Source organism: Engystomops pustulosus, chromosome 6 (assembly GCF_040894005.1).
Source record: "Engystomops pustulosus chromosome 6, aEngPut4.maternal, whole genome shotgun sequence".
Lineage (NCBI taxonomy): Eukaryota > Metazoa > Chordata > Amphibia > Anura > Leptodactylidae > Engystomops > Engystomops pustulosus.
In genome coordinates, this window is record NC_092416.1 from 20,527,974 (window position 1) to 20,540,000 (window position 12,027).

Genomic DNA, 12,027 nt, shown 5'->3' on the forward strand with positions numbered 1-12,027 from the left:
TCTGTACCCCCATTTTCCAGATTTGCCAGGATGCATCTATTGACCTTATGTTTTTTCTGTTCCAGAAGGGTTGCAAAGCTTCCAGAGATACACTCCAGTACTGCCAGGAGAAGGTGGTCTTCCTAGGCCACTGCTTCTCAGCCATAGGCAGATACCTGACAGAGGGAAGAAAGCTGGCAGTCCAGAATGTGCCCCTGTCCTGAGGCCCTAAGCCTCTTCACATGTTTCTAGGACTGGCCAGCTACTGCAGCCTGAGATAAGGTCTGCTGCCCCTTGATTGCTGCATTGCCTCTTCCCCATATGAAGTCTCAGCGGTGAGTTCTGAGCTAAAAAGTTTGATCCACAGGTGTTCCAGTCCCTGGTGGCCCAAGAGTCATCAGAAGTGAAGGAAGTGTGGATGAAAGCTGGAGTCCAGATGCCGATGGGACCTGGATGCTGGGAGAGAGAGTGTGCCTGCCCAGAGCCCTGCACCCGACAGTAAGTCAAGTAGCCCATGGACACACACACACACATCCAAAATAGCTATGCTAGTGCTCATAAACCATCAAACTAGTGAAAGCCTCTATAGTCTGTGCCCGCCACAACCCAGGTAAAGTGGTAAAGACCCCACAGAAGGTGACACCCAAGCTGCTGTATCCCTCCCAGAGACTGCAGATGGATTTTATCCAGCTACCAAAAATTGGTACGTAGGAATACATGCTTGTGTGCATTGATCTCTTTCCAGGGTAGCCAGAAGCTTTTCCCACCACCAAGGCTACTGCCAGAGCTGCAGCCAAGAAGTTGGTGAGTGAGATTTTGTGCAGGTTTTGGACTCCCAGAGACCATAGAGTCCAGTCTCAGAACCCACTTCGCTGGACAGGTAAAGACTCAAAACTTGTCCCTCCTGGGTGTAGAACAGGCCCTGACCACCCCTTACCATCCTCAAGTTAGTGGTAAGATTGAAAGATTAAACAGCACTCTTAAGTTAAAGATCCAGGAGGCCATGGAAGTAACAGGGAAACCACGGCCCGAGTGCCTTCCTGCTTCCCACTATTCAGTTAGGACCACCTTAACAGAAGGATAGGATTGCCCCCTTTGAAGTACTTTTTGGCTGTGCACCAAGACTAAGCCTCTACTTCCCACAGACCCTATAGCTGACGGCAGGAAACCAGGTGGAATATGCCACAGTTGAGCCAGGCCTTGGTAAAGGTCAGCAAAAGTGTTTCTGATTCCTTTTCAGATCCAGACAGAGACCTCAGGATGCATAACCTAAAGCCTGGAGACTACGTGGTGGTAAAGAGACACACCAAAGGAGAGTCTGGAGCCTCACTACGATGGTTCTTTCCAAGTCCTGCTGACCAGTGCCACACCTGTGAAGCTGAGGGGAAGCCAACATGCTTCCACGCTTTCTTTTGCAAACTTACTTGTTCTTCTTGCTAGCTGGTCTCTTCTCACTGACTGTATGCTCAGGGACACCTCAACTAAGACTATCACTGTATCTATAGGGCTGACCAGGATGCCCCTCAGGGTAGGAGACTTTACCTACGGTCGGTGCAACAAGACAATGACCTACTTTAACAATGACATCACTGAGATTTGTGTATTATATCGGAGATGCTTTCCAAAGCATGGTTTTAGACATGACTCTTGCTGAGTAGGGAGGAGTCTGAAAGATGGTGGGAGCGACTTGTGGAATGTACATCCCAGATGACATCGCCCCCCATGGATCCATTACCCATGCTCTTGAAAAGATTGAAGGACTGTCCAGGGAACCTCAAGAGAAACTCTGGGGTGGACACTTTGTCCTTCACTTTGTGATTGAGGGGATTTGAAGGGTTTCCTTTAAGTTGGGGTGATATTGGGGATTGTGATTTTACTCTTGTCACTTATTGTGTGTTGTGAGGTCCCCCTCATCAAGTCCACCATGTCCCAGATGGCCATCCAGGTAAGCACCATAACAGGAGAAGTGCCCGGAGTGGAGGATGATGGTGCCTGTTGGAGAACCAGCCTGTTTATAAACCTGTGAACTATGGAAACTCAGTGATGTGATTTGAGTGTGCAGACCTTTAACCCCTGAGTGACTGGCCTCCAGGGGATTTGGTGAAGAGTTAACAAGTCCATGAGGTACGGGCTTAACGTACCTGTAAGTACCTGGAGCTTTAGGAGGTCGCTCAGGATGGAGTTACAGGCCAGCAAGAATCAAAAGGGGGGGAATTGTTAAGGAGATTGCACTGGTTTCGGATGCCATCTTGCGTACTGTCAACCATTTTAGATACAGTGACCATCTTGACCCAAGAGAACCAGACAGTTGCCATTTTGAATAATCAAGCGCCCATTTTAAGTATTAACCTAGGGTCACGTTGGGGGTCAAACTCTGTCCCGCTAATATCATGATTCAAACTTCATTTTTATGTAACCTGTTCGCTTGCCTGCCAGGTAATTCCCTTGATATTTAATGAGAAGCCAGTCTGTCCTTCATCTTTTGGTATATATTTTGGTTCTAGCAGCTGCTTATCTCCTGTTTTGACTTGCCTAAATTTTCTTCTCAGTATAAACAAGGTCCCTGAGAACCGAGCACAATTTATTAACCTTTTGTTAGAAAGTATTAGAGGGGCATTTGTAGTACATTTAAACTAAGCCTATAGCATCCAAGCACCTTATCTCCTTTTTCACGCCCTCTGCAAGCTTTTTCTGTTTTGATATATACAACTGGTTTTGAAATAAACAGTGTGATTTAATTGCAGCTGAAGACCGTGTCTGTGTCTTGGGTTTGTTCTCTCTCCCGGTACCGGGGCAGCCATGAAAGAGTTAATTTTAAAGTCACCTGTACAACTGAAGTAAGGACTGTTTTGAGTCCTAGATAAAAATTTCTAACAGTATTCAACATAAAACGTAACTTTTACTGTTTGTACATTAAAAGCACAGCCCAAAACCATATGTAAGCTCTTTCTTAGTCAAATCTATAAACCATAAAGCACACTAATCATTACCTTGTATAATATAATAATGAGTGAGATTACACGAGCAAAACATCCAATAGTTAGGGGCATAGCAGCCAAGCAAAATTTCTTAGAGGAGGCTCCCCCATAGCACCCTGTAGGTTCACACTATACCCTAATTAGACCCACAAAGGCAGTACAAACGCTTTCCATCAAGTGGTTGGCTAACATGCCCTGTTAATACCCTATAAAGACATCCCAACAAGTTTCTGGAGCGGTCTTCATCGGGAACATAGCCTAAAACAACACCTGCATCTGTCTTTTGCACTTGGATAGGGGGTCAAAGGTTACAAACTCCAGAGTTGTCAAAGTGCAGGAAATTGCAATTTCCTAAGCAATTTTTTCTACTTTGTCTGTAGGAATGGTAGAGTGCTCATAAGAGATTTCCCCACTAAAGACATTTACTAAGGGCCCGATTCGCGTTTTCCCGACGTGTTACCCGAATATTTCCGATTTGCGCCGATTGTACCTGAATTGCCCTGGGATTTTGGCGCACGCATTTAAAAACCGAAAATGTGTCGCTTGGGAAGCGCTTACCTTCACCTGGTCCAGCTCGGTGTATTCCGGCGCGTTCTGATGATTTTCAGCGCAGGAACTACCAGCGCAGGACGGCGGAGGAACTACCTTCATAAATCCTGTCCGCACCCGAATCCTGTTCAGAGAACGCGCTGCTGGATCGCGAATGGGCCGGGTAAGTAAATCTGCCCCATTATGCAGCAATCAGGAGAAAGTGAGTCCTCTTGGCCACTCCTTAGCTCTTTAGTTCGCAAATGGCTCATGGCTCCCAATACATTACACCTTGTGCATAGGATATTCCTTTCTGTAGTAGGGGAAATATCATTAAAATTCAAAGGAGACATAGCACCTACATCTTCTAATTGTTCACTCAATTCACTCAAACTCATAGAACCACAAAGTCCCAAATCAGATCGTAATATTTAAGACATCCCAAGATCTCAGTATATATCCCTGAATCTCTTTCGTGGATAGTTTCCTTTACCACATATAAAGCTGTTCTGCAGAATGGCATGCAGAATTCTATGCAGCAGATTTTATTATTTCTGGGTAATTCAGCACCACAAGAAGCGGACAGCTCCGCAACCCTGCCAGATCTAATGTAGTGTATGGAAGAGACTGAGGTCAGGACAGGGGGAGATCTACTGTAGTGTATGGAGGAGGCCGGAGCCTGGGGTCAGGACAGGGGAAGACCAACTGTAGTGTATGGAGGAGGACAGAGCCTGGGGTCAGGACAGGGGGAGATCTACTGTAGTGTATGGAGGAGGCCGGAGCCTGGGGTCAGGACAGGGGGAGATCTACTGTAGTGTATGGAGGAGGCCGGAGCCTGGGGTCAGGACAGGGGAAGACCAACTGTAGTGTATGGAGGAGGACAGAGCCTGGGGTCAGGACAGGGGGAGATCTACTGTAGTGTATGGAGGAGGCCGGAGCCTGGGGTCAGGACAGGGGGAGATCTACTGTAGTGTATGGAGGAGGACAGAGCCTGGGGTCAGGACAGGAGGAGATCTACTGTAGTGTAAAGTGGAGCCTAAGGTCAGGACAGGGGAAGACCTACTGTAGTGTATGGAGGAGGCCGGAGCCTGGGGTCAGGACAGGGGGAGATCTACTGTAGTGTATGGAGGAGGCCGGAGCCTGAGGTCAGAACAGGGGGAGATCTACTGCAGTGTATGGAGGAGGCCGGAGCCTGGGGTCAGGACAGGGGGAGATCTACTGTAGTGTATGTAGGAGGCCGGAGCCTTGGGTCAGGACAGGGGGAGATCTACTGTAGTGTATGGAGGAGGCCAGAGCCTGGGGTCAGGACAGGTGGAGATCTACTGTAGTGTATGGAGGAGGCCGGATCCTGGGGTCAGAACATGGGGAGATCTACTGTAGTGTATGGAGGAGGCCAGAGCCTGGGGTCAGGACAGGTGGAGATCTACTGTAGTGTATGGAGGAGGCCGGAGCCTGGGGTCAGGACAGGGGGAGATCTACTGTAGTGTATGGAGGAGGCTGGAGCCTGGGGTCAGGACAGGGGGAGATCTACTGTAGTGTATGGAGGAGGCCGGAGCCTGGGGTCAGGACAGGGGGAGATCTACTGTTGTGTATAGAAGAGCCACACCATAGTATAGTTTTGTAGAAGATAGAGTGAGTTTTTTCAGTGGTAGATTTATTTATCTGAAATGCAAGACCAAGACTACCTAGAAGACTTGAAGACTATACAAGAATACAGTATGATGTTATGTCCTCCTGTGTACTCCAAGAACAGAATAAGCAAGAACGAGCCCCCCAACTGTATGACAGAGCTTATGACTGACTTTTGTTCCTTTTTGATTAAAAACCAACAGTGGGCGTTCTTCAACTTGCGGGGAGGAGAGACATTACCGAAGTGACTCTAGGAAACGGAGACGGCCCCAAAAGGGTGGGAAAGGGGGTGAAGGGTGGTAATGAACGAGGACGTCAGCAAGTTCACCAGACAGAGTTAGCTCCTCTCATTGTAGAACTGAAGTTGGACTCCTCGCCTGCTAGCCCGATGATCATTTTAACCTATTTCCAGTCAAGAAAAAGAATCAGAAAGAACATCCAGATACATGTAGGATGGTCTATGACCTCCAAGCTGCAAATGAGTGTCCCACACTTGCAGCAGTCCCCGAGAATGACATATTATTCACTGTTATTGATTTGGCAAATGTTTTCCTCTCTGTGCCCTTACAGTACCTACTTGCCTTTACCAGTTCAGTATTCCAGTATACCTGGTGCAGAATCCCACAAGGGGGGTAAAACTCACCCAGCCAGTACTCCACGGCCCTACAGAGAGTAGACTGGCAGACTAGCCCTGACCTGGATGTTCTCCTTTTACAGTATGCCGATGACCTACTCTTTCTGTACCCCCATTTTCCAGATTTGCCAGGATGCATCTATTGACCTTATGTTTTTTCTGTTCCAGAAGGGTTGCAAAGCTTCCAGAGATACACTCCAGTACTGCCAGGAGAAGGTGGTCTTCCTAGGCCACTGCTTCTCAGCCATAGGCAGATACCTGACAGAGGGAAGAAAGCTGGCAGTCCAGAATGTGCCCCTGTCCTGAGGCCCTAAGCCTCATTTATCTGAAATGCAAGACCAATAGGCTCAAAGGAACCTTTATTCCAATGACTATAAGATTTCAGAACAAGCTGTTACGTTTGTGGTGTGAATATTTTTTGTCTTGTGCTTGTCAACCTGTTAACATGTTTATGTATTTTATTGTATGTTCTTTTATGTACTTTATACTGTGTGTCTGAGCTGTTCACAATATTTGAATTTCCCTTTGGGGAAATACATTTTGTGTATCAGCCTGGTACATGTGGCGCATGCTTCCTGCCTCCATCAATTATCTTCTACCGAAGAGCAGAGCTGTCAATCACACATCAGAAGCCCCGCCCACATTGATCTCTTTATATAATAATAATCAGACACCACAGCAGTGATCAGTACAAGATACTGAGGATTTTATTATTACAGATACACAATTATCCTTCTTTTATCTCGATGATCACCCAGGATCACGATTCTTCAATGCAGACAGCAGGGCAGAAGCGTCCAGGAGGACAGGGGCGGCAGCGGGGGACACACGATGTTCCATTACACGGTTTAATAATTATGGGATTTGCTAAACACAAAGGAAGGCATGGAATATAAACATATAGCATCATGTCATATAATGATATAGGGCAGGTATTACAGTCTTCTTACATCACAGCAGATTCTTACCTGTGGTGACTGCAGGCTCAAGACCGCACAAAACAGCCAGAACTATAGAGAAGAAGAAGAAAATTAAAAGTGATGAAAAATATTACCACATACCACAACAAAATTGGAAAACCCCCAAAAAGGCCCAGAAATAGAGCATGTAATATCCTACAAAACTGGTGAACGAGACATAATAACTAGTATCTTACAAATTGGACACAGATTACGTCTATAAAACTCATCTTATTTATCCTGGGAAAAGGTTTTATTTAGCTAAAGACAGAAACCACCATTTTAATCCCTTATTTTACAATGTTACTCTGTTTTATTACTGTTTTAGCTCAATTCCCTAAGTGATGATCAGTGTAATATTCCAGATTGTGAGTGGGGACTCTCTGAGTAGACACTTCATGATCCATCTAGTGCTCTGAGAAGCTGTGTGCTGACAATGTGCTTAGATTATCAGGGTACAGGTTTATATACACTTTTATTTAGCTTCTGAACAATCTACTACACTGTTTCACCAAATAAAAACTCCCCCCAAAAAGAAGACCTACTGGCAGCTCCCCGCACACCATACATTAGTAGATCATTAACAGAGTTTGTGACATGGGTGAAGAATTCATTGGTTATAAATAGAGATGAGCGAGTATACTTGTCCGAGCTTGATGCTCGTTCATATTAGCATACTCGGAACGGCTTGTTGCTCGGATGAGTATTTCCCCTTCTTGAGATTGAGCATAATTAAGAAAAGACAGTGAACACAGTGAACAGAGGATCATTTAAGTGAAAGAGCACAGTGAAAGAGCACAGTGCAGATGGAGCGGGCATGGCGGAGCGGGGGGGGGGGGAGCTGGAGCGGGCATGGAGGAGAGGAGCGGGGGCTGAAGTGAAGGCTGGAGTGGAGCGGGCCGGAGCAGGACCAACAGTCCAACCCTGTTCACATCACAGCCCACCCCAAGCACAGAAAGAACACAGTGAAGAACACATTGCAGATGTTCTGTACATCTGCTAACTTATCGGAAGACACGCACACCGAACTGTGTTTTTCACAATAGTATGAGAAGAATATTGGGGGTCATTTACTAAGGGCCCGAATCGCATTTTCCCGACATGTTACCCGAATATTTCCGATTTGCGCCGATTTTCCCCGGAATTTTGGCGCACGCGATCGGACTGTAGTGCATCGGCGCTGGCATGCACGCGGCGGAAATTGGGGGCGTGGCTAAACAAAAACCTGACGGATTCGGAAAAACCGCTGCATTTAAAAAAAAAAAAAAAGTGTCGCTCGGCACGTGCTTACCTTCACTAGGAATAGGCCGGTGTACTTCAGTGCATTCCGACGGGCCTCGGGGTACTTCAGCACAGCAGCGCCATCTGGTGGACATCGGAGGAACTACCTTAGTGAATCCCGGCCGGACCCGAATCCACCGCAGAGAACGCGCCGCTGGATCGCGAATGGACCGGGTAAGTAAATCTGCCCCATTATGTGTGAAAAGCACATTGCAGATGTATGGAAGCATCTGCAATGTGTTCGTCACACATATTGTTCCTCACATACTATAGTGAAGAACACCGTTCGGCACTCGTGTCTTCTGATAAATTAGAAGATGTACAGAACATCTGCAATGTGTTCTTCACTGTGTTCACTGTGTTCTTTCAATGTGTTCTTTCAGTGAAAAATGCTCGAGTCTCCCATTGACTTCAATGGGGTTCATTATTCGATACGAGCACTCGAGCATCGGGAAAAGTTCGACCCGAGTAACGAGCACTCGAGCATCGGGAAAAGTTTGACCGAAGTAACAAGCAGCTTCCCCTGAAAATAAGACCTAATGCGTCTTTAGGAGCTAAAATAAAATAAGACGCTAGGACTCATTTACTAAGGACCACACTGCACTTTTGTCGGACTGTGCACCGTTTTCGGGGCTAAAATGGCTTGCACAGGTATTTAAGAAGTGTCTGCACTGGGATTGTGGCGTAAGCGACCCTTTTGTGGCGCAGCTGCGCTGCTTCTATGCGACGCAAATTAGGGTTCGTGCTGTTGAAGAGTATGACTGATTCAGGCTGAGTGCGGGATTTAACTTTCAAATTGTGCCGCAAGCCCAAGCACTTACATGCACGACTAAAAAGATGGTGAACTCTGTCGGACCTGAGCGAGGAAGTGACACATTCAGGATATCGGTTGCACAATTGTAGTGAATCGCCACAAGGTGCATTTTAGATGGACAATGAAATTTCTGTTAACTCCAGTGACCAGGTAAGTAAATGTGCCCCACTGTCTTATTTTTTGGGAAACAGAGTAGTATCTACCTGACATAGATAAAGAGAGATGAGATAGATCTGAAATGAGAGATGATGAGATCCACGAGATGGATATAACACACAATGACACTCTCAGCACAGAGTCAGCTCTGCTATATGCCCTATAAGTCTATGCACTTTGCTGCTTGTTGATAGGAAGTGACTGTCTGAGCAGGTCTTGTAATGCAGGCGGGAGGGGCAGGAGATAGAGAGAACTGTAGTGTGCAGAGAGGAGAAGCTATTCATGAGAAGAATCCAACCATAGTCATAAGATTTACAACCAAAATTGTGTACACCAGGACTGATAGAGACAGGTTGGAATGATATCTGAAATGCTGTAACTTGTCTTTGTGGGAATACAATGTGAGATTCATTATCCCGATGATGAGGGATAGTCTATGCCAGTCCAGCCCCTGTTATGTATTATCCCCTGTAACATACAAAGTATAGTTATACATAAAATCCATGTCCCATCTTCTACTGGTCATATATCTGACTGTCTATCAGATATCGCTCTGTTCTCTCTAACAGACAAAACTCACCCAAAACCACAGACATTGTAATCTGAAGACGCATTGTCCCAATGTAACTGGAGGTTTCCTAGTAAAAAGAAAGCAAATGTCAGCTTCTAGTCAGAAATGGTGGCTAATGATTAATAGGCAAGATTTCCTTCACCATCACATTCTGTCCCTCACCTCATTGTGCAGAGTTCTATCAGTGTAACCTATGTCTTGTAGCTTCAGTCTGTCCCCTGCCTCCTGCTGGACATAGGTTTCTCCATTTCAACTCTTACAAGCAGGAGGAAGATGAGACCAATGTGACCCTACACCTCATAGTACACACTGGAGATTATACACAGAGTACACACATAGTATAGACAAGCAGTGTGACCCTACACCTCATAGTATATACTGGGGATTATACACAGCACACAGATAGTATAGACAAGCAGTGTGACCCTACACCTCATAGTATATACTGGAGATTATACACATAGTACACACATAGTATAGACACGCAGTGTGATCCTACACCTCATAGTACACACTGGAGATTATATACATAGTACACACATAGTATAGGCAAGCAGTGTGACCCTACACCTCATAGTATACACTGGAGATTATACACATAGTACACACATAGTATAGACACGCAGTGTGACCCTACACCTCATAGTACACACTGGAGATTACACACATAGTACACACATAATATAGACAAGCAGTGTGACCCTACACCTCATAGTACACACTATAGATTACACACATAGTATAGACAAGCAGTGTGACCCTACACCTCATAGTACACACTGGAGATTATACACATAGTACACACATAGTATAGACAAGCAGTGTGACCCTACACCTCATAGTACACACTGGAGATTATACACATAGTACACACATAGTATAGACAAGCAGTGTGACCCTACATCTCATAGTATATACAGGAGACTATACACATAGTACACACATAGTATAGACAAGCAGTGTGACCCTACACCTCATAGTACACACTGGAGATTATACACATATATAGTCCTTAGCTTACTATCTGTCCGCAGTCTTCAGGGATATTGGGATTAGCTGCTCACACACAGCGACTTATAAGTAAAGGCTTCAGTGATATGATGATGTCACAGGAGATCAGTCAAAATTGCGTAACCAATTATTTTGTACTATCTGTTGGGCAATTCATGTAATTGGGTCAATGAGTCAAATGCACAGTCAAGGATCCCTCTAATAGCTTTATATGACTTTCCCTTCTATTAACGTCATCTTCCTTCAAAAATCTGTATATAGTAAATCTCTAGGAACCTCCTGTATGGATCCTCAACTTTTACCTTTAGAGGTGGGGGGCTCAGTGGATGTAATGGGGACCCTGTTATATCATGTAGATGCTGTATACATATTGCACTGTATTAATAGTCTTTCCTGTATTTTGATACGTGTAGTGTATAATCCTATGTATCCTACACTACATAACCCATCACCTATTTTGTTACCATGATGATTGGTCAGAACCGTAGAGAAAGTAAAATATATTGGAACCTTGGATTACGAGTAACTTGGTCTGAAAGCGTTTTGTAAAACCGGATCTTATTTCAATTGTAACTAGGTTTACGATAAAAATATCAAAATACAACATTATGTAAGCGCACCCCCGCATCTGCTGTAATCAATCGTTTCAATGATTTCCTATGGATTTTTCTTTGGATTGTAACCTCTTCCCAACTTACGCTGAGCCCTTTCCATAGCCGGCAAGCATTTGCTTTGTTTTGCCGTCGATCGCCGCCGGACGCATTGCCCCGCCATCTTGCCGCGGATCGTCGCTCCCCGTGACGTCATCGGGGAGCGTCGATCTGTCGCCATGACAGGCTCGGGTCATCACATTGTAATGAATAAGCAGGAAAATCCCCTTATACTACTATACTGTAGTATGGCAGTATATGATAGGATCGATCAGACAACCTAGGGTTAAAGTACCCTAGGGAGTCTGAAAAATAGTAAAAGTAAAAATAAAAAAAAGTAAAAAAAAATTATTAGAAAAAAACCTAAAAATTCAAATCACCACCTTTCCCTTGAACTGATATAAATATTAATAAACAGTAAAAAACTTAAACACAATGGGGGTCATTTATTAAGGGCCTGAATCTCATTTTCCCGACATGTTACCCGAATATTTCCGATTTGCGCCGATTTTCAATGAATTGCCCCGGGATTTTGGCGCACGTGATCGGATTGTGGCACATCGGCGCTAGCATGCACGCGACAGAAATCGGGGGGCGTGGCCGAACGAAAACCCGACGGATTCGGAAAAACTGCGAATGTACCTGGTAAGTAAATCTGCCCCATTAGGTATCGCCGCTTACAAAAATGCCGGATCTATCAAAATACAATAATGGTTTTTCACCCCGTAATGGAAAATAGCGCCCGAAGTCGAAAATGGCACTTTTTTTTTCCTTTTTGAAAAATATAAAAAAATCAATAAAAAGTGATCAAAAGGTCACACAGTCCTAAACATTATA

The 12,027-nt window shown here is 45.1% G+C and overlaps 1 long non-coding RNA gene across 1 annotated transcript; it reads right to left on the bottom strand.

The window, feature by feature from the left end:
* Positions 1-6,469: 6,469 nt before the first annotated feature.
* LOC140065571 (uncharacterized) lies at positions 6,470-9,598 on the bottom strand. Its single transcript, XR_011847956.1, has 3 exons — positions 9,539-9,598; positions 6,717-6,758; positions 6,470-6,615 (listed from the first exon to the last, which is right to left on the bottom strand). It is a non-coding gene; the product is annotated as an uncharacterized lncRNA (long non-coding RNA).
* Between the last annotated feature and the right edge of the window lie 2,429 nt (positions 9,599-12,027).